We start from the raw sequence: 9,274 nt of genomic DNA on the forward strand, positions 1-9,274 counted from the left end.
GTCCAACCTGATTCACAAAGTGCTGTGGCTAATTTGAAAAGCTGCACTCGTTACAGGATATTAACCCACTGTCCACACTGGTTTTATGATCATTATTATTTAATTTTCTAAAGTTATGGTTAAAATACGGTGGCCCTGAGAGGCCAAACAGACTGCAACTTCAGAAAACACTTGCAAAAAGAAAAATGCTGCTAAAAAAGAAAAACACCTGCAAAATGAAAAACACTTGCAAAAAGAAAAATGCTGCAAAAAGAAAAACGCTGCAAAAAGAAAAATGCTGCAAAAGCACACACAACACAACGGAAATGTTTCTGGGGAGACAATAACCGGACAGACCAGTTGCATGAAACAAAACATGTATGTATGGCTGTATCCCAATTCAGGGGCTGTGTCCCAATTCAGGGTCTGCGTCCCAATTAAAGGGTCTGCAGCCTTAACGATCCTCAAGGGCCGCGTACTTAAAGACCGCTGAGGCCAGAAGTGCGAGGCTTGTAGGCTCGTGAAATGGGACGGTCTAGCCTCCATCACACTGCCCAGGTTGCTACTAACAGTTGGAAATGTTTCATACAGCTTTGTTTGACAGAAATGAAGGAGAACATATTTTGTACATTTGTTTCTACATGAGCTTTGTGTGATTTGATAAGTTTCTGAGGCTGAGACCACAGGACTGTAAAACATGATTTTTGGGCTTCATTTCTGTACTGAACAGTCATTTAAGATTAGCTAGTAAATAACAATTAGCTAATGTTGTTCATGAGACTAAAGTCATCTCACTTTGGTAATGTAAATATAATATGGCCAATATTATATGAATCATTATTAGTTATTACAGCAGTGAACATGAACTCTGTGCCAAACACTGAGCTTCAGTAAAGATTCAAGTTGCATTTATTTATATTTCCTATCACCTTAAATCTTCACTTAAAGACAAGTATCTGTGACAGTGTATCTATAGATGTATTATATATCAGAGACAAATATTGTTCTTTTAATATGTTGGCATTACTAAATTTGGCTCAATGCTTATATATGTGTGGAAAAAGCAAATGTACGAGCTGTGATAACTGTTTCTGATAAAATGAAGAGTAGACTGATATATGAAATATTCCTTTACTGGGTGAGAAAATCATACCATGTCATAACTGCTTTAAGTCATACAGAATAGATATGATCGCCTTAAACAGGCTGACTTCTGCTAAATGGGTCAAACTGGGCAGAAAGTATACAAACACATAACATCCTTATAGAATATGATGTAACACTATAGATCAACTTAGCTCAGAATATATAAAGCAAATAAACAATTACAGCAATATGATGCAACAAGGGGATCATCAGGGGTGCAAAGCCTCACAGATGATGTGCAGCAGTGGGTCCCTCAGTCTGTCCTCACTCTGGACACTTGCAGTTGTCACACATGGAAATCAAATGTGTGATAAGCTGCAGGATTCAAACACAAGTGTAACTTATAAATACATGTTCATACTTTTATTCCACAATCAGATAGAAAGAAAAAGAGAGAGAGTGCAGGACAGACAGACAAGTGACAGTCTCAGGTGTATACACTGCTACGAAACAGCACAAGAGAAGGAGGATTTAGTGTTTGTGTTATTACGAGTGCTAAACAAGAAGAGTTCCCAGATGGTACAGTGGACACATGTGTGACTCCTGTGATTAAATCATCTTTCTTTCAGCGTAAGGAGTGAACCGTCAGCTCATTCAAACACACGTTAACGTCCGTTTGGCTCGACACCACCGAACAGAGGCAGCAATATGACACAGCTAACATTAACAGTGCAGTGAATCCTGCATGTGCCGTGATATTCAGGACTGCAAACCGAGCAGCATCACTGACTTTCAGCTTGTTGTGTTTGTGGATATATGCCTGACTTTAATTATCCACAAAATCATCAGATTCTCTGTAAGATTAAGGTCAACTATCGAACCGCGTATAAAGTAAAGGCTTTAAAACAAAGTAAACGCGCAAAGTACAAACTTCACTAATGTCACATAACTTTGCCGGCATGTGGCCAACAGTAATGTTTTGATGTTCTTCGTTATTAAACATTTGCACATAAATAAATGACATAATATTCAGAACTTACTTTTGAAAGTTTACTCTTTGGCCGCTCCGCTTCCACTTCTTTGAAGTGTCTCCCAGTCCCAGTGCACTTGTTAGCATGTTTTGGTTCGTGCAACTGGTCCGTCCGGTTATTGTCTCCCCAGAAACATTTCCGTTGTGTTGTGTGCTTTTGCAGCGTTTTTCTTTTTGCAGTGTTTTTCTTTTTGCAGGTGTTTTTCTTTTTACAGCATTTTTCTTTTTGCAAGTGTTTTCTGAAGTTGCAGTCCGTTTGGCCTCTCAGGGCCACCGTATTAAAAGCTTCAGATTATATATAATAATTTAATAGTGAGATATTTAAAAGATGCAGGTAGCCATTATACCATTTTAGTCCCCCTTATTTTTTTTTAGTCGCAAGAATCAAATAAAAATGTCATTGAGACCTTTTGTTTTCTCACTACACCAACAAGAGGTTCAATCTGGCTTTCGATTCAAAATAATACTCTACAAAAAATATATGTATTTAAGAGCCATTTTAAATAATTAAACCGCCTTTTAAATGCTTCTGCAATGTTTGTCACTTTTAGCTATGCATAATCTAATCACGTTCAGAAAAACAAGATAGTGAGTGTGAGAAAACATTGGCAGCATTCATTGTAGTGCTGCTAGTGCTAGCAAATATTGTATTACATGTCTTTACTGACAAGGTAATAACTTTTTATATCAGACCTGGCTGGCTCTTGCACGGCTCTTGGGCTGCTTATTCAGTCCATTGGTTGTCTCTGACCTCCCCACATGAGGCTAATGCAAAATTAGCATTCAAACATAAAGAAGGATACATCATGCTTTTGTGAATTTTGTGGGAAATCACAAAACTGGACTCTACTGCACTATCCAGCTTGGTAAAAATTGTTTTTGCTTTTGCAGCTTTGCTAGAAAGGTTTCCAGTGTCCATCCCTGCTCTGCATCGGTACAGCTTTGCTGTAAATCCACTCTACATAGAATGTAGCGTTTTAACAAAACATGGACAGAAAGTATTTATTTGAATTCAGGAATACAACAACCTGACTGATGCAACACAGGAATGGACACTGCTGTGAAAGCCTCAAGTTTCAGAGGGATGGAGCAGTCAAGGCCAGGTTTGTCATCTTCCACAAAATCGCAAAATACAGAAAATCATTCTCTGATGGGGAGTTTATCATAGTGTTTGCTGATATGCCCTGAGAAAAATGAAGCATTTGAGAATGTGCCCGTCTCCAAGTGAATCCCAAAAGATAGATTAACCACATTATAGGAAAATCAGGATCTTCATTTGAAAAACAAAGCAGATATTGGACAAGACTCTGGCCAACAACTGTGATGTCCACAAGACAACCAAGTTCCTCTTCTTTATACACAGAATAACAAAACTGTGTCAGATTGCAGAGCAGCTGGCAGCAATGCTCCTGCTGAAAACTGATGGCTGTCCAAATCTGACAGGAAGAAATGACTTTTGACAACGGACTGACATGAACCCAGAACTGAAACTGGTATTTGTGCACTGTATCATTCGCCAAGAGGTGTTGTGCGAGTCAATGCTAAAAAAATTAACCATGTTGTTGATGTAACTAAAATAGTTAACTTCATCAGGGTGAAAAGCAATGAATCACAGACTTCAAGTCAGTATCACTGCTGTTTTTTTATTCTGCTCACAAAAATGAGAACTTTCCACACATACAAAGATATTCTCACATAATGCTGGTTTTCTTTTGCATGTGAACAAACATTATTTGTGATAAAGTTTAACAAAACTAGACATGGATAATCTGTCTGCTATCCTTTGCATTTCCATCTCATTTCAAAGCTGACACCAGTGCACCCGTTAAAGCCAATAATAAACTAAATTTGTCTCATAGAACAAGAAAAAAGACCTAAATAACTGCAAAAAACAACAACAAACAAATTAGCAATAGAACCTTGTTTAAAAAAATGCTCATTTTGTTCCAAATTGCTTTTGATAATGTTGAATAGTTTTACATTTGGGTTCAGTTCATTGGTGCGCAGCCTACCACAGCAGTCATAAATTCTCATGTGGCCGGTTGGGAAAATGAATTGTCCTCCCCTGTTCTATATCAAAGTTACATACATACAGTGTTATTTAGATATTTACATTACACTGTTTCTCATATTTATTGTGAAATATTGAAAAGCTGGATAAAATTCTTTTTAAAAATTGAAAGAACTTTTTTGTGCTTATCAGCCCACTGAACATGCAACACAAAAAGTCAGCTTGAATGAATGGTCTGTGTAGCTGCTATGAAGCTTTCTTCAGGTGTTGTGAATGTGTGCTTTTAACCTGGTTTGCCCTGAGATTAATGGCAGATGCTGATCTCAAGACTGCAGGAGTAATGATGTGATCTGTGGTTGGTGTATAAAAAGAGTTTTCTGTCAATTTCTGACAGAAAGTATACTTAGAGCACAAGTGACTGCTAATGTGACTTTTTTTTTAATGATCAAGTTCACTCCTGTGATAACCTATGAGTAACAAATGTGTTGATGACAAAGGGAAGAGATTCTGTATGTGGGAATGCTCTTTTTTTGTCACATGTTCTGTGCTTGTGATGATGGTGAAACAGTCAGCTCTCACATGATGTGATTTTCCCTTTTTAGGGGTTTGCAAAAAAAACCAAAACAAAACAACAAAAAAAAAAAAAAAAAAAAAAAAAAACACGGACAAGTGAGATACAGATGCCTGCAAAATTACAGTTTAGGGGTTGCTGTCACAATTTCTAACCTAGTTAGAACATGACCATGATAAATATTGATGTCAGTAAGCTTGAACCAGTTTGTTTAAAATCGTTATTAAAAGATAACTAAAACAGGAGTCTACTTAAGATGTATTTTTGCATGACACAATGAAAACAGCACAGATTTGTTTTGTTTGTGCACCACATTATCAATACACTTACAGAAACAGCCACTTAAAACGGCCACCTGATCAGTGACAGCACTTTGATGGATCCATAGTGGAATCCTGACCGATTGCCGGCTGATGGGTGGCCGTAATGATATCCCCCATCTGTGACTTGGACGGTGCAACCCTGAGCCGTAAGCGACATCTATGAAAAACAGTGGTAATGTCTTGAGTATCCACCAGGGGTAGCAGTGTGGAGGTGCATTCATTTACAGACTTGCTACACCATATATTTAAAACCTCTTCAGTTTGTTCAGGAATTCAGCCTTTCTGTCAAAGATTTATAGAGACATATGTTTGCAGCAAATAAAATACAGGTTGTGCACGCCAAACAAGCCAGACAGAAAGTGATGCTTGCATTCTCTGATTATTACTAACTTGTGTTTCTGCCAGATATATGTGGCACTTTGTTCTAAATATTTCTAATGATGAACCACAACGCTCTGGGACCATGCTTAAAACTATTGGTAATTCTTAGCATTTACAAATAAACTAACAGTTACAGTGGTAACGGTCACAGTCATGCCTGCTTACTCAAGTTGTCTGCTGCTAATCTTAGTATATCATGTTTGCAAATAATTAAATACTGTGGTTCAAAAACTTTACTCTGGGGAAGGGACACTCTAAATCCAACATCTGGTACATGTCCCGCAAATCAGTGTCCAATCTGCAGTATTTATTTATTTAGTTATAGGTGAAAACACTCCACATGCTTACAGGTAGGAGAGAATTAACAGTTTTTAGTGTTCAACCTGGTCTTAATGTATTCCAGGAATCATTAGCAGTTGTTCAGTATTTACGGAACAATTTTATTAAAAGTATTCAAACGTAATGACACAGTTACCTTATCACCCTAGCAGGGCCTGTCCTGGAATTCCCCTGGTGTAGGTGTGCTCTTTCTCTCCTTTTTCAACCCGGACACTTTTCGTTACTTTCTCTCCCCTGGACCTCTTTAGGGGACCATAACAAGTTAAAATGAGAGATTTTTGCTTTTCGTCTTAGTGCTTGTTGTTCAGCTGCCGTGCATATCGTCACCTTTTAATGATAAATAAGAGCCTTCTACAGACAAGCAGCTACCCCTCCCCCCCTTCTCTATCTGTCTGTAAAACTATCTTAGTGAATGCTATTGATGTGTTTTGTCCTTTAATCAAATTAATCCCAAAAGACTTTTTAGATTTTAGATATTAACATTACCAAAAAATGCAGTCTTCTAATGTCCAGTTTTCATGAAAGCACCATGAAGTTGATTTGTTTGTTTGCTGACATTTCCAAAAACCCAGCCCAGTCCCAATAAAACCAGCTGATAAGAGTTACACAGTCGCACACAACAGGACTCAAAATGGTTTAAAAAGCAGCCAATGTCCAAAGAACAGCTTTGAAATACCTTCATGAAGCCTGAAGAGCACTTAAAAAAAAGAAAAACTAGGTAAAAAATCTGACATCTCTTATGCAAAATATAAAGAAATTATGGGTCACTCAAGACAATATAAAACACACACAATATAAAACTTTAAAGAAATCTAAGAAACAAAAAATCAAAATATTAAGTTGGAACCTAACAGAAAAAAAACAACGGACAAGCTTATAATTCACACGTAAGTACAACTCAGTAAACAATAGGCTAGGTGAAAAAATACCAGCTGACAGCTGGCTGACCTCTGGCTGAAAGCGGCAATTTTGAGTGGCTGTATCTGTACTTAGTGCATAATTCTCTGAGCAATTTAAGGTTGCAGTTTAAAAATTGTAATTATTTACTACGTTTTTCACATTATACGATCACATTGATGATTGCATTGTTTACCTAGTTGATGATTTTCTGATCTTACTGGAGGTTGAGCATACAGTTCTTACTGTTGTGGTATATATTTATCATATCATTTCGTTAAGAGATTGCACAATTGTTCATAAACAGGTTAAATGAGAATTCCAAGGTACCAATCATTTGTTCTGACTTTTATGCTATGCACTACTGTCATTTGTTTATTGTTTGTCTTTTCTGGAGACTGAATATTGGTATTTGCCAAAATCCATATGGTTGTGTGCCAGTTTCAGATATTTACAAGTTGCCTTATTTGTTGCATAATATAAATTTTGTGCAGAAGGTCATCGGTGCCACATCTTGGAGTAAAACGATGTATCTGAAATTGCCCCTAATATGAGTGTGTAGGTAACTGATACTGTGTGTATGTAGCTTGTAGTGTTAAAGTGCTTTGGGAAGATCTCTTTTTCTCTTTTGGGGGGATTACTGGTCATTTATGCAAAATCTTTCTTTTAAGCATAGTAAGCATTTCAATTCTAGAGTTGAGTTGAGTTTTCTCTAGGTGAAGCCCAAGACAAAGTTAAAAGGTTACTGATATGTAAATAGCTAATATGCGTACAAATTTAATGTTCACCAGTATTGACCAAAGGTAGCTCCTGTTACACAGGCCAGTCTTGCAAGGCTCATTCTTTTAAAATCACTGTAGGTGACAATGGAAAGATGTAGTGTATTTCTTTTCTATCCAAAATTCTATCCAAAGGGGATAAAACTCCAGTAACTGGAGGAAGTGAACTACACGCATTTTGGCTGGTAGACAACCTGCACTACAACCTGACCCACAGCCACCTCATTTATCTCCTACTGTTGTTATATTCATCCTGCTACACTGGAAGACTGACTAGAAGATCTTCTGAAATAGTGGATAAAGGTTTCCAGATTATCAAAGAGCAGGTTTTATATTCAGTTTTGACATACCTTAGTTCATGACTTTCTCAAATTTTAAAAAGAATGACTAAAGAAGATGAAAGAGTGGCTGTGCAACTTTTTTTTTCTTGAGGGGGGGCTATCTATCTTTATGGGATTTTAATGGGGGGAAGTGATCTTTGTGTTTTAAAGACACACCAGTATGAAGAGCCTGCCGGTGGCCTCCCAGTATGATGAAGACCAGCACTGCACCAATTACAACAGTATAACTTTATTATCTGAAAAGAATCAACCCTGTTTTGCCTTCTTTGTCTTATAATTAGACCCAAGTCAGGGAAGAAGAGATGGAAGTTTTATGGATAACACTCATATTCAGTCCATTAAAAAAATACATCACTTAGCTTTGGGTTGAATATAGGTTTTATAAATATTCTCGTCAGGGCAGATTATCTCATTTAATACAAAAATACCAATACAGAACAACTATGATCTTTCAGACAGAGGCTCATTCTCATATTTCCCTTTTCTGAATCATCTGAATACATTTCTTTTAGGATTTCATAACCAGGTGCTCCCTAACCTCCATGATTAAACACACACACATAACTTTCTAATGTTTAGCATCAGGACATCTCAAAGTGATCTTGAGCTCAACTACACCTTTTGCAAAAATAAAAATTGTCTTTAGAGGCTACCTTTGATACCCTCCAAATCCACATTCACTCTTTACATTTTATTTATTAATGATTTTTATGATTTATGTTTCAGGAACTCTACACCATAGCTACATATGTGTTTGCCACTACTGACCAGAACAAAGAATGGAGACCCAATACGGAAAAAGTTCCATTGTTTTATCTGTTTCTTCATTCAAAAAAATGAATGAGGTAAATTGTTCAGTTTTATAATTATTATTTATCTTCAGCCTATAAGATATTTTTTCCAATAAAGTCTACTTGATTGTGTCTGGTATTATCTGTACAGAATACTAATGTGTTACTTACTTCTGCCACTTAATCTTTAAGTTAACATTAGGATAACATTTAGGATTGGCATACTTCTTAAATCCACAAGGTGACAGTAATGCAACAATGGTTGTCATAAAAAAAAAGGTTAAAATGATTCATAATACATATGCTCAAACCTTCAACCTTTATGGTTTGCCGAAACCTGCTGATCTTCATATTTTTGAGTTAGGTAAGAGATTTTTCTTTTTTTGTGATTGTTTTTTGTAATATCTTCATATTGAGCATAGTTGTATTTTGTGATTGTGGAATATGACATTTGCATATTTTTCACACACAATAGTGGATTTTGGACAAATCAGACATGTCTGCTTTTGTCACAGGGGACATGTTACTGCATTACATGTTACTACAACAAATCCATTTATATACAATTTTCTGCGTAGTCTAAAGGGAGATTGCATTTCTATTTTGTGTTCCCCTACTCACTGATCTTTGTCTGCAGATCCAGAGCCCCTTAAGATACTTCCTATACAAACCCAGGATTGTAAAGCAACCATCCAGGAAATGTTGGGTGTTTGGTAAAAGAAGCTGCATAAAACCAGATACTTTGG

The sequence above is a fragment of the Neolamprologus brichardi genome, chromosome 10 (assembly GCF_056152115.1).
Source record: "Neolamprologus brichardi isolate AB-2024 chromosome 10, ASM5615211v1, whole genome shotgun sequence".
Classification (NCBI taxonomy): domain Eukaryota; kingdom Metazoa; phylum Chordata; class Actinopteri; order Cichliformes; family Cichlidae; genus Neolamprologus; species Neolamprologus brichardi.